The 25957-nt window shown below is 35.6% G+C and overlaps 2 protein-coding genes across 3 annotated transcripts in view; both read left to right on the forward strand.

Annotated features, from left to right (window-relative positions):
• Positions 1 to 25957, forward strand: part of LOC142358660 (ATP-dependent 6-phosphofructokinase, muscle type-like) — a 702476-nt gene that overhangs the window by 369820 nt on the left and 306699 nt on the right. The window lies entirely within an intron of this gene.
• Positions 1 to 25957, forward strand: part of LOC142334903 (core histone macro-H2A.1-like) — an 85348-nt gene that overhangs the window by 40057 nt on the left and 19334 nt on the right. The gene's annotated exons all lie outside the window — the stretch shown is intronic.

A 25957-nucleotide genomic window follows, 5' to 3' on the forward strand; every position in this document is an offset into this window, starting at 1 on the left:
CTTGTTTGGTTTTTCTAACTGCCGATGCCCGTAGATTGCCTCCGACAGCCACAAACTCGACGCTCAATCGATCGTTTTTCCCTCTGTTGCCTCGTTAGCCTTATCGCAATGGCCGTCCAATCCTTGTCGAAGCTCGACTAAGTTTCCTTGAAATGAAAAGTTTTTGCACTTCAGACTTTAGTTTCATGCACTGGCTTTAAAATTGCACTTCAACCAAAAATACTCGTGATCGCATATTTGCAGACGCTAGCAATTCTAAAGTAGACACCATCCGAGTGTAAGATAGACACAATTAAACTCGGTTTACTCCCGGTAAATCTCGGATACAATGTGCCACACCTCTGGCGTACAAAAAGCATATTCTCCAATTTTAAGGTCTTGCTGCCTGCTTTAATTAATAAACAAAAACCGCTTTTTTCATTTAATTTTTTTGTTTGTCCGTGACTTAGAGACGTTTTCTGTTTTCCATTCTCTTTTTTTCTTTGGACTGAAACTCGAGACGATCCCAGTTTATTTCTTTCTTCTCTAGTCTTAAAGTGGAGATGTTTCAAATTTTTGTATAGACTTGACCTCAAGCCAATTCTTTTCTTTGTTTCCTGTTTTTGGTTCTCAATTTTCTGATAAGACTCGATCAAAATTTCAAGCTGCCTCAAACATTATGAACACAAAATTGACTAGCACAATGAAAATTAGATTTTGCTGGGCTCCGAGACTCGATCCAAAACCACTGCCTTTTTTGTTTGTTTTCGAACGTTTGCGAAACAGAAAAATTGGAATAGAGAGACGTTTTAGGTCGAGAGGTTTATTAGTTCATTTGAGTTTCCTTGTTTGTCACAGTCCAAATATACAAAATAAGCCTCTTTAGGTCTGGAGACTCTTTAGCTCAAGTGATACTAATCTCTCATTACCGTCTAATCTCAACTCACAATTTTGTTACGAGGCTCTAATGTCGAGATCTCAATATTAGCCCCGAGAATTTTGTCCAACGTTGGTGTAAAAATGTCCTTCGATTTGTGATAGGAACTCACAGGAATCGATACATCTGGCGCAGGATTGAAATTATTGTATGCACTTTTGCCATACTTTATATCTTTGCAGGTAGCGACGCTTTTGTTTTCAATTTTTATCAGTTTGTAACGTAATTCGTTCTTGTTTTTCTTGTCTAACAAAGAACTTTTTAATTCAGTTTTTTCATTATTAAGCGCAATTGTTTCAGTGATATATAGAAAACTGTTCACAGCTATGGACCTGTATGGTAGTCGTCCGACTGCCATAATTTATACGTTTAAAGAATTAAGTTTATTACTTACTTTTAATTTACTTTCAATGCAGGTCTTTTAAAGAATTAAATTTGTTAAAACGCAAAAACAGAACTCAATTTAAGCAGTAGTTATGCAAAAGAAGAACCTGCTGAGTAGGGTGATCAATGATTGTATGAAAGCATTACAATGGTCAGTACCAAATATCGGTTTTATCACCGTGGTTAAATAACCGACTCACTACGGATATGTCGGGATGTTAAAATTGCGCCGGGCCTCAGCCTTGTTTTTTTTAAAAGTTCTATTTATTTTCTTGTCCCCTATCCAATTGTTGTCAGCCATATATCAGATAACGAATCGGAAATACAACGTTATCTCTGACATTGAAGCCCAAATTTTCTTGCACTCTTTTTTTTATGAAGATATGACACTCACGCTGCTCTTTCCCTTCTTCGTAAGAACAGATTTTAGCTCTCAGGCAGTATTTCGTCACCATATTGAATTATAGCAATTTGAAATTGATTTTCTTAATATACGAAAACCTTTTTTTTCAGATAAAACGTTTTGTGGTGAGTGTTTTTACTCATAATTTTCTCTGGTTCTTCCATTACAAAATATTGCTTTTCATGCTGCATTCTTCTTCAAAATTTTGTATGTAAGATTGAAATCTTGAAAAAGTCTTCCTCTTCACCATCATTAGTGTCCGTCAAAAGGCTGTTTCAATGGTAATTTTTTTTTGTGTCTGAGCTCTTCAAATACAAGAACATGTGGAGCGTTGTAGAGGGACGATTATTTATCTTTCAGATTTAAAGTTCGGAAAGACATTTCTCGGCGGCCTTAGTTCTGGTTTTTCCATTTTTAAAAAGATTTTGTTGTCTATAAATTACATTGCCCTTTCTCCAGCACTCGTTGAGTGAGTATTGATTTTAGTTTTCGAGCTGTAAAAACTCTGGCCGCACAATCGTTTTTTTTGCAGTTTCTTGGCTGATTCAATCTTTTTTGGCTGCCTTGGGTTCAAAGTTTTGGCCAAATCTTCTTTCAATGAGTCAGTCAATTTATCTTGTTTGGTTTTTTCAACTGCCGATGCCCGTAGATTGCCTCCGACGGCCACAAACTCGACGCTCAATCGATCGTTTTTCCCTCTGTTGCCTCTTTAGCCTTATCGCAATGGCCGTCCAATCCTTGTCGAAGCTCGACTAAGTTTCCTTGAAATGAAAAGTTTTTGCTCTTCAGACTTTAGTTTCATGGACTGGCTTTAAAATTGCACTTCAAACAAAAACACTCGTGATCGCATATTTGCAGACGCTAGCATTTCTAAAGTAGACACCATCCGAGTGTAAGGTAGACACAATTAAACTCGGTTTACTCCCGGTAAATCTTGGATACAATGTGCCACACCTCTGGCGTACAAAAAGCATATTCTACAACTTTAAGGTCTTGCTGCCTGATTTGAAGAATAAACAAAAACTGCTTTTTGCTTTTAGAGACGTTTTTTTCCTTTCTCATTTTTTTCTTGGGACTTGAGCTCGAGACGATCCCAGTTTATTTCTTTCTTCTCTAGTCTCAAAGTGGAGACATTTCAAATTCTTTGTATAGACTTGACATCAAGACAACTCTTTTCTTTGTTTCTTGTTCTTGGTTCTCGTTTTTCTGATAAGACTCGATCAAAATTTCAAGCTGCTTCAAACCTTAGGAACAAAAAAGTGACTAGCACAATGAAAAAATTAGATTTTGTTGGGCTCCGAGACTCGATCCAAAACCACTGCCTTTTTTGTTTGTTTTCGAACATTTGCGAAACGAAAAAATTGGAATAGAGAGACTCTTTAGGTCTGGATTTTTATTAGGTCAATTGAAACTCCTTGCTCGTCACAGTCTAAGTATACAAAAGAAGCCTCTTTAGGTCTAAAGACTCTTTAGCTCAAGTGATACTAATCTCTCATAACCGTCTAATCTCAATTCACTGTTTTATAGCACTCACACTGACCCTTTTTCTCTTTATAAGAACAAAAGTTACCACTCAGGTTGTATCTCATTACTATATTCATTTATAACAATTCTCAATTAACTTTTTTTAGTGTATAAATTTTTTTTCTTTTCCTATAGCCTTTTTTGCTGTGATTTTTGTTATTCATAATTTTCTCTGCTTCTTCCAGTACAACAATATTGGTTTTCATGCTGCATCCTCCACCAAAAACAGGTATGTACGATTGAAAGTTTTCAAGGAATCTTTATCTTCACCTGCAATAGTGTCCGTCAAAATGCTCCTTCTGTGGTAATACTTTTTATCTTTTTTTTGGCAGAACTCTACAAAAACAAGAACATGTGCAGGATAGAAGACCGATTCTTTATAATTTTGTTTTAAAGTTCAAAAAGACATTTCTCGGCGGCCTTAGCTCTTGTTTTCTCTTTTTGTAATGAATTTTATTGTCTATAAATAACACTGCTTTTTCTCTTGTACTGTTTGGCTAAGTGATGATTTTAGTTTTCTAGTTATAGGAGTTCGGATAGTACAATTGCTTTGTTTTCGCAGTTTCTTGACTGATTTATTCTTTTTAGCCGAATTGGGTTTAAATTGGTCACATCTTGTTTCAATGAGTCAGTCAGTTTCTCCTTTTTGTAGTGTCTAGCTGCCGATGCCTTTAGATTGCCTCCCACAGCCTCAAACTCGACGCTCAATTCACGCTTTGTCCTCCTGTTGCCTCTTTGGCCTTATTGCAATGGTCGTCCAATCCCTGTCGCAGCTCGACTAAATTTCCCTGACATAAATAATTTTTGCTCTTTAATATCTTTAGTTACACGCACTGGCTTGAAAATTGCAAAATTGCCCTTCCACCAGTAAATCTCGTGACAGCATATTTGCCAGTGCTAGCAATTCGAAAGTAGACATCATCCGAGTGCAGTGCAGACAGAATACAACTCAGTTTACTAATGGTAAAATCTTCGATACAACTTTCCACACATCTGGCATACAATAAACATATTTGCCATTTTACAATGTCTCGCTGCCTGCGTTGTTGAATATACGAATACCACTTTCTGCTTTTAATTACTTTTGGCCGTGAACTGAAGAACTTTTGTCTTTTTTTCTCCCTCTTTTTTTCTTTGGACTCGAACCCAGGACGTTCCCACTATTTTTTCTTTCCTTTCTGGTCTTAAACTCATGAAAGTTTTTTTTATTTTCTTTCGTTTCTGGCTCTCAATTTTTTAATAAACCTAGATCACAAACTCAAGCTGTCTCAGACACTATAAACACGAAAGATACCAGCACAATAAAAATTAGATTTTGTTGGGATCCGAGACTCGATCGAAAACCACTGCCTTTTTTGTTTGTTTTCGAACGTTTGCGAAACGAAAAAATTGGAATAGAGAGACTCTTTAGGTCTGGATTTTTATTAGGTCAATTGAAACTCCTTGCTCGTCACAGTCTAAGTATACAAAAGAAGCCTCTTTAGGTCTAAAGACTCTTTAGCTCAAGTGATACTAATCTCTCATAACCGTCTAATCTCAATTCACTGTTTTATAGCACTCACACTGACCCTTTTTCTCTTTATAAGAACAAAAGGTACCACTCAGATTGTATCTCATTACTATATTCATTTATAACAATTCTCAATTGACTTTTTTTAGTGTATAAATTTTTTTTCTTTTCTTATAGCCTTTTTTGCTGTGATTTTTGTTATTCATAATTTTCTCTGCTTCTTCCAGTACAACAATATTGGTTTTCATGCTGCATCCTCCACCAAAAACAGGTATGTACGATTGAAAGTTTTCAAGGAATCTTTATCTTCACCTGCAATAGTGTCCGTCAAAATGCTCCTTCTGTGGTAATACTTTTTATCTTTTTTTTGGCAGAACTCTACAAAAACAAGAACATGTGCAGGATAGAAGACCGATTCTTTATAATTTTGTTTTAAAGTTCAAAAAGACATTTCTCGGCGGCCTTAGCTCTTGTTTTCTCTTTTTGTAATGAATTTTATTGTCTATAAATAACACTGCTTTTTCTCTTGTACTGTTTGGCTAAGTGATGATTTTAGTTTTCTAGTTATAGGAGTTCGGATAGTACAATTGCTTTGTTTTCGCAGTTTCTTGACTGATTTATTCTTTTTAGCCGAATTGGGTTTAAATTGGTCACATCTTGTTTCAATGAGTCAGTCAGTTTCTCCTTTTTGTAGTGTCTAGCTGCCGATGCCTTTAGATTGCCTCCCACAGCCTCAAACTCGACGCTCAATTCACGCTTTGTCCTCCTGTTGCCTCTTTGGCCTTATTGCAATGGTCGTCCAATCCCTGTCGCAGCTCGACTAAATTTCCCTGACATAAATAATTTTTGCTCTTTAATATCTTTAGTTACACGCACTGGCTTGAAAATTGCAAAATTGCCCTTCCACCAGTAAATCTCGTGACAGCATATTTGCCAGTGCTAGCAATTCGAAAGTAGACATCATCCGAGTGCAGTGCAGACAGAATACAACTCAGTTTACTAATGGTAAAATCTTCGATACAACTTTCCACACATCTGGCATACAATAAACATATTTGCCATTTTACAATGTCTCGCTGCCTGCGTTGTTGAATATACGAATACCACTTTCTGCTTTTAATTACTTTTGGCCGTGAACTGAAGAACTTTTGTCTTTTTTTCTCCCTCTTTTTTTCTTTGGACTCGAACCCAGGACGTTCCCACTATTTTTTCTTTCCTTTCTGGTCTTAAACTCATGAAAGTTTTTTTTATTTTCTTTCGTTTCTGGCTCTCAATTTTTTAATAAACCTAGATCACAAACTCAAGCTGTCTCAGACACTATAAACACGAAAGATACCAGCACAATAAAAATTAGATTTTGTTGGGATCCGAGACTCGATCGAAAACCACTGCCTTTTTTGTTTGTTTTCGAACGTTTGCGAAACGAAAAAATTGGAATAGAGAGACTCTTTAGGTCTGGATTTTTATTAGGTCAATTGAAACTCCTTGCTCGTCACAGTCTAAGTATACAAAAGAAGCCTCTTTAGGTCTAAAGACTCTTTAGCTCAAGTGATACTAATCTCTCATAACCGTCTAATCTCAATTCACTGTTTTATAGCACTCACGCTGACCCTTTTTCTCTTTATAAGAACAAAAGGTACCACTCAGATTGTATCTCATTACTATATTCATTTATAACAATTCTCAATTGACTTTTTTTAGTGTATAAATTTTTTTTCTTTTCTTATAGCCTTTTTTGCTGTGATTTTTGTTATTCATAATTTTCTCTGCTTCTTCCAGTACAACAATATTGGTTTTCATGCTGCATCCTCCACCAAAAACAGGTATGTACGATTGAAAGTTTTCAAGGAATCTTTATCTTCACCTGCAATAGTGTCCGTCAAAATGCTCCTTCTGTGGTAATACTTTTTATCTTTTTTTTGGCAGAACTCTACAAAAACAAGAACATGTGCAGGATAGAAGACCGATTCTTTATAATTTTGTTTTAAAGTTCAAAAAGACATTTCTCGGCGGCCTTAGCTCTTGTTTTCTCTTTTTGTAATGAATTTTATTGTCTATAAATAACACTGCTTTTTCTCTTGTACTGTTTGGCTAAGTGATGATTTTAGTTTTCTAGTTATAGGAGTTCGGATAGTACAATTGCTTTGTTTTCGCAGTTTCTTGACTGATTTATTCTTTTTAGCCGAATTGGGTTTAAATTGGTCACATCTTGTTTCAATGAGTCAGTCAGTTTCTCCTTTTTGTAGTGTCTAGCTGCCGATGCCTTTAGATTGCCTCCCACAGCCTCAAACTCGACGCTCAATTCACGCTTTGTCCTCCTGTTGCCTCTTTGGCCTTATTGCAATGGTCGTCCAATCCCTGTCGCAGCTCGACTAAATTTCCCTGACATAAATAATTTTTGCTCTTTAATATCTTTAGTTACACGCACTGGCTTGAAAATTGCAAAATTGCCCTTCCACCAGTAAATCTCGTGACAGCATATTTGCCAGTGCTAGCAATTCGAAAGTAGACATCATCCGAGTGCAGTGCAGACAGAATACAACTCAGTTTACTAATGGTAAAATCTTCGATACAACTTTCCACACATCTGGCATACAATAAACATATTTGCCATTTTACAATGTCTCGCTGCCTGCGTTGTTGAATAAACGAATACCACTTTCTGCTTTTAATTGTTTTTGGCCGTGAACTGAAGAACTTTTGTCTTTTTTTCTCCCTCTTTTTTTCTTTGGACTCGAACTCAGGACGTTCCCACTATTTTTTCTTTCTTTTCTGGTCTTAAACTCATGAAAGTTTTTTTTATTTTCTTTCGTTTCTGGCTCTCAATTTTTTAATAAACCTAGATCACAAACTCAAGCTGTCTCAGACACTAAAAACACGAAAGTCACCAGCACAATAAAAATTAGATTTTGTTGGGATCCGAGACTCGATCGAAAACCACTGCCTTTTATGTTTGTTTTCGAACGTTTTTGAAACCGAAAAATTGGAATTGAGAGACGCTTCAGGTCTAGAAGTATATTAGATCATTTGAAACTCCTTGTTCGTCACAATCCAAATATACAAAATAAGCCTCTTTAGGTCTAAAGACTCTCTAGCTCAAGTGATAGTAATCTCTCATTACCGTTCAATCTCAGGTCACTATTTTGTTACGAGGCTCTAATGTCGAGACCTCGATATAGGCCCCGAAAAATTTGTCCAACAGCTGTGTAAAATTTTTATTCGGATTGTGATAGGCACTTAAGGTATTCGATACACCTGGCGCAGGATTAGATTTTTATGCATTTTTGCCATACGGTATATTATTGCAGCAGATAGCGACTGCTTTGTTTCAAATTATTATCAATTTGTTTTCTGATTCGATCATATTTTTCATGTCTGAAAAAAACTGTCAAATTCACTTTTTTTTCAAAATTAATTACAATTGCGTCACTAATAGAAAACTGTTCACAGGTAAGGACCTCTATGGTAACCGGCCTTCTGCCATATTTTATTCTTTTAATGAATTAAAATTAATTACGTACTTTTAATTAATTTTTAATTAGGTACTTTTGATAAATTAATTTTGATAAAATACAGAAAAACAACTCGAATTAAAGAGTAGTTATGCAGAAGAGGAAATCGATGAGTTTGGTGATCAATGATTGTATGAAAGCCTGATGTTGGAAGCCTTACCGTACCAAATATCGGTTTTATCACCGTGGTTAATTAATCAAGTCACTAGAGATATACCGGGATGTTAAAATTCCTCGAAGCCCAAGCTGTGCTTTTATCAAAATCCTATCTATTTCTTGGCTCCTATCAACTTGTTGTCAGCCATATATCAGGTAATGAAAGAGAATGCTAACAATATCTCTGACATTGAAGCCCAAGTCTTCTCGCAATCTTTTTTTGCAGATATGACACTCACGCTGCTCTTTCCTCTCTTCGTAAGACAAGAATTTTCCCCTCAGGCAGTACATCGTCACTATACTGATTTATGACAACTTTACAAACGAATTTCTTAGTATATGAAAGGTTCTTCTTTTTCGATAAACAATTTTGTGGTGAGTTTTTGTTGTTCATAATTTTCCTGATTCTTCCATTAGAGCATTATAGCTTTTCATGCTGCATCCTCCGCCAAAATCAATCATGTATATACGATTGAAACTTTGAAAAGATCTTCTTCTTCACCAGCATTAGGGTGTTTCAAATGCGCCTTCTATGAAATGTGTTTTGACTTTCTGTTTCGTTGCAGAACTCTTCAAAAAAAAGATTATGTGCTGCGTAGAAGACCAATTCTTTGATTTAAATCTCGGAAAGACTTTTCTCGACGGCCTTAACTCTGGCTATCTCATTTTTAAAAGAAATTCGTTGTCTATAAATAACTGTGTCTTTTCTTCGGCACTTGTTAGGTAAGTAATGATTTTAGTTTTCCAGCTGTATAAGCTCTGACCGCACAGTTTTTTTTTGAATTTCTTGGGTGATTCATTCTGTTTAGATGCATTAGGTCTAATTTTGACAATTCTTTTCTTTGTTTCCTGTTTTGGTTCATAATTTTCTGATAAAACTCGATCAGAACTTCAAGCTGCCTCAAACACTATGCACACAAAAATGATTAGCACAATAAAAATTAGATTTTGCTGGGCTCCGAGACTCGATCCAAAACCACTGCCTTTTATGTTTGTTTTCGAACATTTGCGAAACAGAAAAATTGGAATAGAGAGACGATTAATGTCTAGAGGTTTATTAGGTCGTTTGAAACTCCTTGTTCGTCACAGTCCAAATATACAAAAGGAGCCTCTTTAGGTCTAGAGACTCTTTAGCTCAAGTGATACTAATCTCTCATTACCGTCCAGTCGCAAGTCACAATTTTTTTACGAGGCTCTAATGTCGAGATCTCAATATTGGCCTCGAGAAATTTGTCCAACATTGGTGTAAAAATAACTTTCGGTTTTTGATAGGAACTCACGGGAATCGGTACATCAGGCGCAGGATTTAAATTATTATATGCACTTTTGCCATACTTTATATCTTTGCAGGTAGTGACGCTTTTGTTTTAAATTTTTATCAGTCTCTTACGTAATTCGTTCATGTTTTTCTTGTCTAACAAAGAACTGTTTATTTCAGTTTTTTCATTATTAAGCGCAATTGTTTCAGTACTATATAGAAAACTGTTCACAGCTATGGACCTGTATGGTAGTCGTCCGACTGCCATAATTTATACTTTTAATGAATTAAGTTTATGACTTACTTTTAATTAACTTTCAATGCAGTTCTTTTGTAGAAATTAATTTGTTAAAACGCAAAGACAGAACTCAATTTAAGCATTAGTTATGCAAAAAAGAACCTGCTGAGTATGGTGATCAATGATTGTATGAAAGCATTACAATGGTCAGTACCAAATATCGGTTTTATCACCGTGGTTAAACAACCGACTCACTACGAATATGTCGGGATGTTAAAATTGCGCCGAGCCTCAGCTTTGTTTTTTTTTAAAAAAAGGTCTACTTATTTTCTTGTCTCCTTTCCACTTGTTGTCAGCCATATATCAGATAACGAAACAGAATTCTAACTTTATCTCTGACATTGAAGCCCAAGTCTTATTGCAATTTTTTTTTTGCATATATGACACTCACGCTGCTCTTTCCTTTCTTAGTTAGACAAGAATTTACACCTCAGACAATACATCGTAACTATACTGATTTATGACAAATTTAAACCGAATTTCTTAGTGTCTAAAATGTTTTTTTTTTCGACAAACAATTTTTTGGTAAGTTTTTGTTGTTCATAGTTTTCTCTGATTCTTCCATTAAAGCATTATAGCTTTTCATGCTGCATCCTCCGCCAAAATCAATCATGTATATACAATTGAAATTTTGAAAAGATCTTCTTCTTCACCAGCATTAGGGTGTTTCAAATGCGCCTTCTATGAAATTTGTTTTGACTTTCTGTTTCGTTGCAGAACTCTTCAAAATTAAGATTATGTGCTGCGTAGAAGACCAATTCTTTGATTTAAATCTCGGAAAGACTTTTCTCGACGGCCTTAACTCTGGCTATCTTCAAAAGAATTTCGTTGTCTATAGATAACTGTGTCTTTTCTTCGGCACTTGTTAGGTAATTAATGATTTTAGTTTTCTAGCTGTAGAAGCTCTGACCGCAAAATTACTTTTTTTGAAGTTCTTGGGTGATTCATTTTGTTTAGCTGCATTAGGTCCAAATTTGTCCAAATCTTGTTTCAATGAGTCATTCAATTTCTTCTGTTTGGTTTGTCTATTTGCGGATGCTTTTAGATTGCCTCAGACAGCCTCAAGCTCGACGCTCAGTTCATCCATTCTCCCTCTGTTGCATCTTTAGTCTTATTGCAATGGTCGTCTAATATTTGTCGAAGCTCAACTAAGTTTCCCTGATATGTTAAATTTTTGCTCTCCGATTTCTTTAGTTTTACCTACTGGCTTTGAAATTGCACTTGAACATGTAATGCTTGTTACCCAATAATTGCAAGCGTTAGCAATTCGAAAATCGACAACATCCGAGTCCAGGGCAGATAAAATTCAACTCGATTTACTACTAGTAAAATCTTGGATACAAATTTCCACAAATCTGGCTTACAATAGAAATATTCGCCAATTTTTAAGATCTTGCTACCTGCTTTGATGAATAACCGAATATCACTTTGCTCTAAGATATTTTTGGCCGTGAACTAAAGACCTTCTCCCTTTTACTACCTCCTTTTTCTTTGGACTCGAACTCGAGAAGTTTCCAGAAGTTTTTTCTTTCTTTTCAACTTCTTGGTCTTAATTGGAATCATTTTAAATTTTTAAAGTCTTAATCTCAAGACAATTTTTTTCATTTTTTAGTTTTATGGTTATCGATCTGAAAACGGATTTTTTTGTGGCAGCCCTGAATTCAATACACTTTTCTTTTTTTTTGTTTTTAATACTGAATATTTTTATAAAGACTCAGATCGCAGTCATTTTACATAGATATTGGCGTTCAAAAATTTACATTGGAATTTGATTATACGTACGTATTCCCAGCATAGTCGGGATTCCACAACAGATGTTCCCAAGATGCTCCAGTACGGGCTAATCCTATATTGGAGATATTTTTTGAGAACTTGAAGTATGAGATTGACTGTTGAGACTAAAACAGCAATATCCTTACCTTTTAAACAATTGTATAAGATTTGGCTCCTAAGGTTACAAAAAATCTTTTTGATAGAAAACTTCTTTTGTTATTCCAAAGTAATAAAATTTTATGGCCGTATCTCAAATCCGAAATTGTTCGATCAAGTCGACTCATTTTTAAGACTGTTGTTGAAAAAAAGAAAATTTAGATTTTGATAACTGCTTTTTAAGACATTCTTCATCAGCCATTTGAATTTTTCCTGATTGACTTTATTCAGTTTTTTTCTCCATCTTTTGAAAATTTCCTTCTTCTCGCTTAACGACATTTGAATACTGCGAATTAACTGCTGCGATTGTATGAGTTTGACTAAAATTGTTTGTTAGAAGTTGTAAATACGTGAAAGAAGGAAGGTTTTGACCCTTTATGAAAACAAGAAATTTTCTCTGGAAAAAAAGAAGCTAAGTAATTGTCGCTTCCATTCTGGAGTTTTTATAAACATTTAAAACTGATTCCGCGCTTTCAACATAAGTTTTTAGCTCTAAGAGCGTTACTGAAGGACTCAAATCATTTGAGGATACTTCAATCAGTGTTTGAGATTTCAATTGATTCATCTGACATTGACGTTTTCTAAGATTCAAGTGAAAATCTCTCTCCTGGAGTAATTCGACGTTAAAGTTGTCAATAACGAATTGAAGAAGCGTTTCCATGGTAATCGTTAAACTGTCAGCTTCCATTTTTGACACACTTTTGATGTAAAATAACCATTGACCTACGTCCTTCTCACCTGCTTTCACAATGATTTACAGTTTCTTCAAAATTTCCAATGGCAAGTTTCCGTTTTTGTTTTGTTGCAAATTTTTTCCTCTCAAATCATTGTTGTTTTTACCAAAATTTTTTGCAGGGTCATCTTCTTTAAAGTGTGTGATAGTTTGACTATTTGGTTTGCCTTCATTTTCGAAAAAAACTTGCTAATTTGTTTTCAAAATATGTGGTTTTTAACAGAAAAATTGAAAAGCCAAAACGAGCCTTAAAACCACATTTCAGTAACTTTTCTTCCGGTAGGTAATAATCAATCTTGGGGCTCAGAATAGAAAGCGCCATTTCGTTTATCATTTTATGAAATTTTGGCTTATCTCCGCGACATAGGCCGTCTCACTAACCAACTGAGATATTTTTTTTCAAAACAGTTAATATTAGTTATTATTAGTTGATATTAAGTGCTGTATATCCAAAACCAGGGATGGAAAATTTTTGGCTTCTAAAACTTGTGTTTTTTTGTTTTTTTTCACCTTGAAGAGGATTTACTTTTTTCCCCACGAAACTTGTTTGCTCGCCTCTGCTTTTCTGGTTCTCACGCTCTGATTCCATAGCAGCTTCATTCTCAGAAGTATCATTTGTAGCACCTAGTGACTTGTTATCATTCTAATCTAATGACTGTTTTTTGGTGTTAAGGGTATCTCCAGTGTCTGTGGGTGATTCCATATCAACTGTATCATCATGGTGTAGACACTCTCATTTGATATTTTTCTCACTTTTATGTTCTTTTTGTTTCGCCTGAGGCTCAGGGGAAATTATTTTTCTGGTATTATATTTTTTTAGTCAGTCATATTGCACTGCAATATTTTTTGTCATTTTTAAATCTTCTAAGTTGAAATTCAAATTGGTTACGATTTCAAAAAATGTGTATGGGTATAGTCTCATAAAATTAAGCAAGTGTTTGTGTCTCTGCTTTTTTCTACAGTCGGTTTAGCTAATAAACTAGCGTTTCTTCACCTACTTTTCGGCTCGCTCGATCATAATAGGTCTTCTGGCGTTTTTGTTTCACATCCATAAACTCTTTCTTTAAGTGATGTCTCTTATGGTCTTTGTTTCGTTGTGAGTCATCTGGTTTTCCATATATTGTGGTCTCTGTTGCGTTCTAGATGCAGTCTTCGGTTAGGGAAAGGGAAACCTCAATACCACAAACGCTTGGCTGTTTTTGTTCAACTGTGTGTCTTATCGAAGGCACAGTATCGCTAGACGTAGAAAAGTTAGCAACTTATCGTGGTACTGGCCTATATATGTGGAGAAGCATTCACCTATGGTTTGATTTGTTTAATCTGCCATTGCGTTTCCATTTTGGTAGTAAGACGTTCTGGATGCCCTCTCTTTTACTCGTTCACTCCAAGGAGTACTGAAAACCTTGGACATGAAATTCGAACCCTGAACAGTGTGCAAATTGAATGTACAGCAAAATCTCAAAATGCATTGTTCAATAAACGTCTTCGCCATGGTTCCTTTTTGATTGGGCGAAGATGCAACTTTATACAACTTAACTAATTGATATGCAATAAGCAATCTGTACTTCTTTTCCGAAGTCTCAGGAATGGATTCATGACATCAAGAAAAATTTTCCTTAATGAAATACTAGTTTTCTATCTTGTGACTGCATTACTTCATCTTGTGGCTGCTGTTTATTGCTTCTTCTTTTCAAGTACAAGTCTCAGCTTTCTTTTTAATTTCTTACGTACATAAACTTACTTTCATAAACCGTCAAGCTTTTTCTATGTTTTCTCTATATCAATATAATCTGCGGTAGGAGAGTCTCGTAACATTTCAAGCACATTGGAAAATCTCCCTCTTGCTAGTAACTTTTAAAGAACAGTTTCAAGTTAGGTTATTTTTTGGTGTTTTAATTAAAAAATTTTTCCATGAGGCAAAATTCTGTATACTGAAACGAGTATTTCCATATTTTCGTGGAAGGTTTATTTTTCATTTGTTTTGCCTCAGAGCTTTTTTTTTACTTATGACCCAATGTTATTCTTTTTTAAAGAGTTTCGCACATTGTTGCGTTGCAGTTTTGATATCTGTAGTTTGTGTAGCTGCCAACTTAGACTCCTAGATCCAGATAGGAACCCTGTGGTCTGTGATAAATATAAAAAGTTGGCCAAAACAATATTTTTTTCTTTACGTTAAATTTTACTGAAGTTTTAAATTACATACGCAATAACTCTATCTTCGATTGCATATTTCTGTGAAAGCATTGGTCCAATGAGGTTAAGGAAGCATTCGCACTCGTCAATGCACATATATCGCTATGATTTGGATAGCCTAAAATTGAGGCTTCTAAGAGATTTTTCTTTAATTCAACTATACCACTTCTGCGCTCCGTAATCGATTCCATTTTGTTCGATTTGTTCAATAGCCTGTAGAAAATCTCTTCTGCTGGTCTTCCAATTTTTTTTAATATCAGCCAATGAGGCCTTGAGAAAAATCAGCAGACGTCTTTCAGAGAGTATGGCTATTTCTAGCCACCTTTCTGTTTTTGAGTTGACCTAGAATCCACTATCGAAGATAATATGTCATCAGAAGTTTACGCGCTTATGCAGAAAATAGCTTTTTGATCTTTAAATTTTTATTCCATGCTCTGCTTAATATTGCTTTGAAAAAAAAAGTGGTAAGTGTTTCAGATGTTCTTTACAGTTTCCTCCAAAGACGATAACATAACATGGTCAAGATAAGTAAGATCTATTTCCTAAAAACCGTCAACAAACATTAATGCCATTAAATTTTAAAAGAGTCTTGTTGCAGGTGCTAGTCCCATTGGATATTTTTTCCACTAGTAGGGTACTAGAGTTGTTATAAGAGATGTTAAGTTTTGACTCTCTACTTTGACCTCTTGAGCTTCTATTATTTGCTCCAAGGACAATCTCATTGGTTTTAAAAACACTTGCTTCTCAAAATTCTTTTCTTCTAAATTTTTTTGGGGATCTATTGCTGTTTTTTGTGATAGTAGTTTTTAACGTTTAATGCACATGCAAGTGTCGCATTTTTGTAATTAATTTGCCATGACGACAATTATTTTATAATGTGCTCATTGTACCTGAAAAGCAATTAGGCTCCATAAATTGTCTATGCCTAAAGAACAAGTCGTAATATCATTTGAGGTCACTAAAGAATCAACAGTTATCTCAGATGATAATTTCGGGGCTTGAATAAATTCTGGAGTAGAAATTGGATTTGAATACTTGTTCACCCCTTTAAAGCCGTTTTTACTTTCTTGTCAACTATTACTCTTTAAAATTTTACTTTCTGATCTGGCTCGGTTTTTCCATTTGATTATGGGATGACTCACTTGTAAGATAAGCACTGCTTTTATTACTAATCAAGGTCATTGTCAGTTTCTCTTTTACTTTTATTTTTTTAGGAACACCGGTTCCACTTGGCTGATCCTACTACGCAAAGTTTATTCTCAGCTCGCTGAAGGTCAAAACTTGCCATTTTTAGCAAGTTTATGATTAAATAACGGCAATTGGCTGGATTGGCATGATTTGGGCTCATATAGAACGGTTCTTGTATTTCCTATATGGAGGGGTTCGTTGATTGAAACGGCAACATTTTTCTCTCTAAAAACTCTCTACTGTTTTTGACTGCTGGGCTCAACCCTCATGCGTCGGATTGCTGATTTTGCTTTTGCCCCCTCTTTTTGGCGACTGGGCTATATTGTCGTAATTATTTTTGTCTTTTGTCAACGCCGCTTCCAGTGTAAATATACCAATCTCTGGTTCGATCTACTGTTTCTCCTGGCCGTTGCTCTGTACGTTATGTTCTCACTCATTAATAACTCATCTTCAATCTAATTATTTATTTGAGAAATTTCTTCCAATGGATGAAAGCAATATGCGGCTCCTTGCACTCCTCTTCAATTCCCGCGACCGCTTTCACATGTAGAGCAATTTCAAAACGCTTCGTCTAAAGTAATATCCGCCTCGCCTAATTAAATTTTCAGGTCCACTCACACTTGACTATTTCCACGTTTTCAAGGACTCCCCTAAAATAGGATGTGCTCTCTTCTCAGCAGACTAAAAGGTGTACTCTTTTAGGCCAATTTTTGCAAATCACCAAGAAAATCCGATAATTTTTCATCAGGCTGTTTGAGTCTCCTAGCAAGAATCTTCGATCTACTCTCAGTTTCTGTTAAAATGTTGTCTGGAAGCTTTTACTGTTTCACCGTAGCTCTTTCTAGTGTCCTCAGTAAGTGTACGGTAGAAGTCAACGGCCAACTTTTGCAACCCTGACGCGAAGAATTTTGTGGTAACCGACGTGGGCGGCTAAGTGGTCAACCAAACTTTTGCTAATTGAAAATTAAAACAAGATCGGAGATAGGACTGTATTCTCGCTTAGTTCACTCAGACTGCATCACATCAATGTACTTGTACAAAGGTCAAAAATAGGTTGCAATGATGAATAACAATATATAACCATATAATGAAGTAAAAGCTTAGACTCCTTATCAATACATATGTAAATGAAGGACGGTTGTAACTTGGTCGTACAGACGTCCTACGAATGACTGCCTTAGCAAGTGTTTTGTTACTATATACCATACTTCCTCCCCCTCGAGAAAGGGAAAACGATTATCTACAATAGTAATTAATGAAAATCAACAATGAGTAAATGTGTAAAAATATGAATAGTTTATCAGATTGAACAGACAGCAAAGGATTAACGAATGAAATACGGTACTATCGATGTGATAGTGAATATTGGAACGAATTAAGAAGCACACTAAATAATTGATTATGATTAATTGAAGTTAGTTTGTCTAACATTAGTGTTAGATGAAAATATGAAGAGCACTTACTAATTGCACTGTCTAAGGTTAGCGTTAGATGGGATAGTCTGAAGATAAGGAATACTTGCTAACTGCACTGATAGTATTGCAGCTGTAATAAACAAAATAGGAAATCAATAAGTTTTTCTAGTTTCAACTTTTGGGGCTTGGCGAAGATGTCATGACATTAACTGTTTTAAGAGATTATTGATCCTCATGACCTAATTCATGTCCTGATATATCAACCTCGTATTCTTGCACATCTTACTAGTCATAGTCCGAATCTGAATTGCTGTCCTCCGGTGGACATAATTGCACTGAGCTTACAATCATCGGACGATTGTCCGGTAGTTGTGCGGGTTGAAATCATGCGCTATACGATGGCCCAGATCACAAATTTCTGTCAGAGATCGCATGTAATTTTGTGGATATGGGGTGTTAAAAAAGTTTTCGTCGTTGATTAGAAATTGAATAATTCTGATAATATAACCACTCGCGAACATTTTTGTTTAATTCAAGTTTAATCAAATCTACGAAAAAAATTTTTGATGGAACATTAAATTTAATTGAGCAATAATTGCAATTATTGCAATAATTGGTTTGCGCTTCTTTGTCTAGCTAATTAATTGCAATTAACTTTCCAAATTTGTGGCACCCACTCAGTCAATTTTGCTTGCTTGTTTTAAAGATTTCATCATTGCTAAGACCTTAAAGAGTAGCAAAGGTTTAAGATTTTTAAATTGAAAGTTTTGCAAAAAGTTAATGCTCAAATTTGATCAATTTGTGTATTTTTGTAAAAAAAAATTACGTCAAAATCCCATGTATTTTTAGAATCTTGCTCGTAAAGATAGTGTCTCTGAAAGGTTTTAATTGCGCTAAAATTTCTTTTGAAATATAATAATTTTATCTAGATCAAGAGAAATTTTTCTTATTTTGTCTCATTTGTCTCTGTATCTATTGCTGCTAATTATTAGACATAATGAAAATATGTTTGTAAGTTGTTAAAAACTATCTTTGTTCAATTTCAATTGTTTTTGGCGGCGATTTTTTCTTGTTTTTGACAACATGGGTTTTACATAACTCCAGTATCAGTTCATCTGTGCAACAATATTTTTCTTTTTCTATGTGTTTAGTTTATTCAGCATTTTTTCTGCTACTCGAAGTTTGTATATTAAAATTTATTGATCGCTAATTATTCTGTTTTCGACAATATATTTTTCTTTTTCTTCCTCTTTGTGTTAAATATAGTTTGATGTAATTCAAGTGAATATTTGGTGGATGTCGCGCGCACTTTAAATTTGTTCACTTTGTTTCGACTTAAAAGAGCAGCGACGAGTTTCTGAGTTGTCATGTTGTTTGTTTTTGTTATAGGAATGTTTCACTACGTTAGTGCTCTAAACACTCTTACATTTTACTTTAAGTTCTGGAATTATTTTCATGTTCTCAAAATCATTTGTTTTCTGTCTCTTTTGCTCAAAATTGGGCTACGATAGGTTTAAATTGCGCGGTTTTTTGGCTAGAAACGCGTGTTTAATAACACCCATTGTTTCCAAGAGTTCTGTATTGTCAGTTTTTCCAAAGTGTCAATATCCGTAATACACTTTTAAATAGCCCAAGAGAATTGATTTTTAATGTTTTTTGTTTTATTTGGCTTAGAAGCTTTTGCTATTTAATAAGACGTTATTTTGTTTGTCTACTTGCTTTTATTTTTAAAATTGTTTAATTGCTATCGATCGAATTTGGAAAATGTTTGTAAATTTTTATGCACAGTATTTTCCGTTTTTTTTTTTGGTTTTGGCCGATTTTTTTGTTTTGTTCTAGATTAGTTTTTACTCGCTTGCGTTATATGACTTTTCGTCCACAGAAACGGGGTAAACAGGTAAGGCCGGAGAGTTGTAAGATGGCATAGCTCTTTGACCCTGACCTTTGTATGGTATAATTGTACTGTTTACTGAAGCTACTGATGAAGCAAAACGCCTTTCATGAAAGGCGATTTTCTTTAAGTTTGGACCCCCGTTTTTCTGGCCCCTCACCGCCTGTTGTTCGAGTGCACTTTGCCGGACGGTAGTCAGTTTTTTGCTGGTGGAAGTTTGCAGGATTCAAGAAATCTAATAGCAATTTTTATCAGTGGCTGTTGTGACTCAGAAGCTAAATTTTTGTGCATGACATTGTTTGTTGCCCTCTGCTGTTTCAGTTTCAAGCTGTATCGCATGATCAGCTTTAGAAATATAGCCGACTTACCTTACTCAAGAAAAGACCTGTAGTCTCGGTTTTTTGAATTTTAATCTAGAGTATACACGAACTCAAGTTAAACGAGATCGACCAAACGAACTTGTCTCATGACTCTGTTACTTGAAAAACTGTTTGAAATCTGATTAGAAATTCATATAATATTATTCATTGAATTTGAAATGAGAATTTTTATTGTTCATCACTTCTTTGTTTTCGTTATTGGTCGCCTTCCTTCGCTAAGGTTTGTTAATCTTTTTTTGTTGCACAAAAATTTTTGTTGTCAAAAGCGGTATGAATAGGAGTGTATCAGTTCTCTTAGAGCCTTGCGGCTCACTAGTCTTAAGTATCAAAGCATGCGATTCACCGAAGCAGTATGGCACAATTTCCTGATGTGAAGGGCGGTTCCTAGATTGACGATTCCCCTTGATCACCCACTTCACCCCCTCCAATCCACAGAATCCGACCCAACTGCACCTCATTCCACCCGTAACCTCGCGCACCACCCCTTCTCCCCCTTCCCTGATGCTCACTCTCCCCATAATTAAGCTAAAGCTGGCCTTCCTAAGCCGCAGCTAGCTACTGTCGAAGTCAACCTCTTGCGAGTCGTTTGAGAGCATTTTGCACGAAGTTAGTGGGCTATGTTTTACATTGCAGTGGAGAATAATCAAATGGAAGTTACGTTTGCCTTAACATCGTTTGAGAGCAATTTGACCGACGTTTGTCGGTATTGTTTAAGGTTGCACCATGGAAATCAAACAAATTACATTTGCCGTAACTTGGCCCATAAATTTTTGAATTATGTTTAAGGTAATTTTGCAACAAAGGGACTATTTATTTCGAAGTCTGAATTGCACAGATCAAAACCTAACATCCTTAATGGCTTTGTACAAATACGCATATCCTTGGTTTCTGCTTGAGAGAGATTTGCCATCTTGATTTGTTTTTTAACTTCCAAAATATTGTCTTGATCTTTTTGAAGGGTGACCTATTTGACAGAAAAGCACGAAAAGCTCTATTTGGCTATAAGAAAGGAAAATCATGTGAGAACAAACATGACCTAGGCTCCTTGCTTGTCTTTGTAAAATGGCGTTTAATAGCCGCTAAGGGATAGCTGGGGCTCTTTTTGGGCTTCTCTAGGTTTTATTGCAATTCGAAGAATATGAATTGTAATGAGGCGCTGTCTTTTTTTAAGATCTGTTCACACGTTTCGTGATTTTCGAAGTCAAATTGATGTGATGATGTGGGTCACACCGAAACTGGAAGTGGAGTGAAAAGGTGAGTGCATTTGCGACGTAAAGTTTTTAACTCCAATTTTAAAGTGGGGTGGGAAAACCATGTTCCGACAAAAGTTAGCTTTCACAAGCTTTTTGATAACATGCGGCAAATTGTCTACGAATTTTACTGTTTCTCATTTTTATCCAATTTTTTTATAAGTGGCTTTTCCGATCCATTCATAGTCCATGCTCCGTCTAGACTTTTGTTTGGTCAATGCAAGTTGTTTGAATTTTTTCGGAATTTGTCCTATGTTTTTCATTTTGTCAAGATTTTTGTTAGGACCATATGACGTCAATCACTTCAAATCTACTTGTTCATGCAGTTTCAATTAAATTTCGTGCATGATATCGTTTTTCAGTCTTAGTGGAGCGAGTTTTTTGCTCATTCGTGATTTACCTCACTCCTAGAAATAGCTTCCTAACCTGAAATTGACTTCTCTTAACTTAAATTCAAAGAGACAAGGTTTAGTGATTGTTTGTCACTCTGATTCAGGGTTATTTGGTCAATGAAAGTCGTTTGAATTTTTTCGGAACATGTCCTATGTTTTTCATTTCGCCTTCAAGATTTGTTTTTTAACTTCCAAAATATTGTCTTGATCTTTTTGAAGGGTGACCTATTTGACAGAAAAGCACGAAAAGCTCTATTTGGCTATAAGAAAGGAAAATCATGTGAGAACAAACATGACCTAGGCTCCTTGCTTGTCTTTGTAAAATGGCGTTTAATAGCCGCTAAGGGATAGCTGGGGCTCTTTTTGGGCTTCTCTAGTTTTTATTGCAATTCGAAGAATATGAATTGTAATGAGGCGCTGTCTTTTTTTAAGATCTGTTCACACGTTTCGTGATTTTCGAAGTCAAATTGATGTGATGATGTTGGTCACACCGAAACTGGAAGTGGAGTGAAAAGGTGAGTGCATTTGCGACGTAAAGTTTTTAACTCCAATTTTAAAGTGGGGTGGGAAAACCATGTTCCGACAAAAGTTAGCTTTCACAAGCTTTTTGATAACATGCGGCAAATTGTCTACGAATTTTACTGTTTCTCATTTTTATCCAATTTTTTTATAAGTGGCTTTTCCGATCCATTCATAGTCCATGCTCCGTCTAGACTTTTGTTTGGTCAATGCAAGTTGTTTGAATTTTTTCGGAATTTGTCCTATGTTTTTTCATTTTGTCAAGATTTTTGTTAGGACCATATGACGTCAATCACTTCAAATCTACTTGTTCATGCAGTTTCAATTAAATTTCGTGCATGATATCGTTTTTCAGTCTTAGTGGAGCGAGTTTTTTGCTCATTCGTGATTTACCTCACTCCTAGAAATAGCTTCCTAACCTGAAATTGACTTCTCCTAACTTAAATTCAAAGAGACAAGGTTTAGTGATTGTTTGTCACTCTGATTCAGGGTTATTTGGTCAATGAAAGTCGTTTGAATTTTTTCGGAACATGTCCTATGTTTTTCATTTCGTCTTCAAGATTTTTGTTAGGACCATATGACGTCACAGTCACTTCAAGTCTAATTGTTCATTTGTTCATGCAATTTCAATTGAATTGCGTGAATGATATCATTTCACTCTTGTAGCTCACTAGTCTTAAGTATCAAAGCATGCGATTCACCGAAGCAGTATGACACAATTTCATGATCTGATGGGCGGTTTCTAGGTTGAAGATTCCGCCTGGAACACCCCCTTCACCCCCTCCAATCCACAAAATCCGACCCAACTGCACCTCATTCCACGCGTAACCCCTCGCGCACCACCCCTTCCCCCCTTCCCTGATGCTCACTCCACCCATAATTAAGCTAAAGCTAGCCTACCTAAGCCGCAGCTAGCTACTGCTGAAGTCAACCTCTTGCGGGTCGTTTGAGAGCGTTTTGCACAAAATTTGTGCGCTATGTTTTACATTGCAGTGTAAAATAAACCAATGGAAGTTACGTTTGCCGTAACATTGTTTGAGAGCAATTTGACCGAAGTTTGCCGTTAATCTTTAAGGTTGCAAAATGGAAATCAAACAAATAATTTTTGCCTTGTCATGGCCCACGAATTTTTGAATTATGATTACGGCATTTTTGAAACAAAGGGAATATTTATTTCGACGTCTGAATTGCACAGATCAGAACATAACGTCCTTAATGGCTTTGTAAAAATACGTATATCCTTGGTTTCTGCTTGCAAGAGATTTGCTATCTGGAGTTGTTTTTAGCTTCCAAAATATTGTCTTGATCTTTTTGAAGGGTGACAGAAAAGCACGAAAAGCTCTATTTGGCTATAAGAAAGGAACATCATGTAAGAACAAACATGACCTAGGCTCCTTGCTTGTCTTTGTAAAATAGTGTTTATAGCAGCAAAGTGATTGGGCTCTTTTCGGCTTCTCTAGGTTTTTTTGCAATTCGAAGAATATGAATTGTAATGAGGCGCTGTCTATTTTTTAAGATCTGTTCACACATTTCATTATTTTTGAAGTTAAATTTAAATGATGATGTTGGTCACGCCGACACAGCAAGTGGAGTGATAAAGCGTGTGCATTTGTGACGTAAATTTTCTACTCTAATTTTAAAGTGGGGTGGGGAAAACCTTGTTTGGTCAAAAATTTGCTTTCACAAGATTTTTGATCACATGCGGCAAATTGACTACGAATTTTACTGGTTCTCATTTTTTTTATCCAATTTTTTTATATGTGGCTTTTCCGATCCATTCATCGTCCATGCTCCGTCTAGACTTTTGTTTGGTCAATGAAAGTTGTTTGAATTTTTTCGGAACTTGTCCTATGTTTTTCATTTCGTCTTCAAGATTTTTGTTAGGACCATATGACGTCACAATCACCTCAAATCTAATTGTCCATTCGTTCATGCAATTTTAATTGAATTGCGTGCACGATATAATTTCACTCTTGTGGCTCACTAGTCTTAAGTATCAAAGCATGCGATCCACCGAAGCAGTATGACACATTTTCATGATGTGATGGGTGGTTTCTACATTGAAGGTTTCCCCTGGAACACCCCCTTCACCCCCTCCAATCCACAGAATCCGACCCAACTGAACCTCATTCCACCTGTAACCCCTCGCTTACCACACCCTCTCCTCCCTTCCCTCCCTGATGCTCACTCCACCCATAATTAAGTTGAAGCTAGCTTTCCTAAGCCGCAGCTATTTACTGCCGAACTCAACCTCTTGTGAGTTGTTTGAGAGCATTTTGCACAAAGTTAGTGGGCTATGTTTTACATGGCAGTGGAAAATAAACCAATGGAAGTTACGTTTTGCGTAACATTGTTTGAGAGCATTTTGACCGAAATTTTTCGGTAATGTTTAAGGTTGCACTATGGAAATCAAACAAATAATATTTGCCGTATCATTGCCCATGCATTTTTGAATTATGATCAAGGCATTTCGGCAATAAATGGAATATTTATTTCGAAGTCTGAATTGAAAAGAACAAAACATAACCTCCTTAATGGCTTTGTAAAAATACGTATGTCCTTGTTTTCTGCTTTCAAGAGATATGCCATCTTGATTTGTTTTTTTAACTTTCAGAATGTTGTCTTGATCTTTTTGAAGGGTGGCCTATTTGACAGAAAAGCACGAAAAGCTCTATTTGGCTATAAGAAAGGAACATGTAAGAACAAACATGACCTAGGCTCCTTGCTTGTCTTTGTAAAATAGTGTTTAATAGCCGCAAAGTGATTGTGCTCTTTTTGGCCTTCTCTAGGTTTTATTGCAATTCGAAGAACATGAATTGTAATGAGGAGCTCTCTATTTTTTAAGATCTGTTCACACATTTCGTTATTTTTGAAGTCATGTTGAAAAGATGATTTTGGTCACGCCGAAACATGAAGTGGAGCGATAAAGTAATTGCGACGTAATTTTAAAGTGGGGTGGGGAAAACCGTGTTCCGACACAAATTAGCTTTCACAAACTTTTTGATCACGTGCGGAAAATTGACTTCGATTCTTACTGTTTCTCATTTTTTATCCGATTTTTTTATAAGTGGTTTTTTCAATCCATTCATAGTCCTTGCTACATCTAGAATTTTGTTTAGTCAATGAAAGTTGTTTGAATTTTTCGGGACTTGTCCTATGTTTTTAATTTTTTCAAGATTTTTGTTAGGACCATATGACGTCAATCACTTCAAATCTACTTGTTCATGCAGTTTCAATTGAATTTCGTGCATGATATCGTTTTTCACTCTTAGTGGAGCGAGTTTTTTTGCTCATTTGCCTGAGTAGGTTTTTTGATCACACCTGACTTACCTCACTCCTAGAAATAACTTCCTAACCTGAAATTGACTTCTCTTAACTTTAATTCAAAGAGACAAGGTTTAGTGATTGTTTGTCACTCTGATGCAAGGTTATTTGGGAGCAGCTAGTAGAAGCAGCAATAAGTTGTACATGTTCTTAATCAAAATATGACTTTGCATTTATTGGAAAGAATTTTCTTTTTCTTTGGTCTGTTTCGTTTGCTATCATATTGAGACTGTAGATCTACATGCTTTTGCGGCTATTGTCGCGCAACCTGCCAGCTGTTTGTTTTTAGCTTTCAGAGTGATTCCGCGAGCATAAACCTGTTAGTGAATATTTGCTGAGATATTTAGTTCTATTTTTGCACCTATGATTATGACGTTGTTTAGTGTCTTTGCAATTATAGAAATTTAAGTTTCCGATGAACTGAACTAATATTTAGCGTTTGTTTTCGGATCAAAATATTTTAAATAGCTGATTTACGTAGCGATAGCTAAGGGGAGCTACTATTGGCCCTCTCTTGGTTATTTTTACAATCCAAGGAATTCGAATCGTATTGGAAAGCTGTCTTAAAGATGTATTCACTTATTTGGATGATTTTTTTCCAAATGGAGTGGCGTTTTTTGATCACGCCGAGACAGGAAATGGAGCGAAGAAATGAGTGGCATTGTGCTATTAAATTTTATCTCCATTTTGAATTCAGAGAGAAACGGCATTTGAACGAAAGTTCATATTCTACGTTTTTTAATCGCATACGTCAATTTGCCTTCTATTTTTTTTACTATTAT

The sequence above is a fragment of the Convolutriloba macropyga genome, chromosome 2, assembly GCF_964194025.1.
Source record: "Convolutriloba macropyga chromosome 2, txConMacr16.3, whole genome shotgun sequence".
NCBI lineage: Eukaryota > Metazoa > Xenacoelomorpha > Acoela > Convolutidae > Convolutriloba > Convolutriloba macropyga.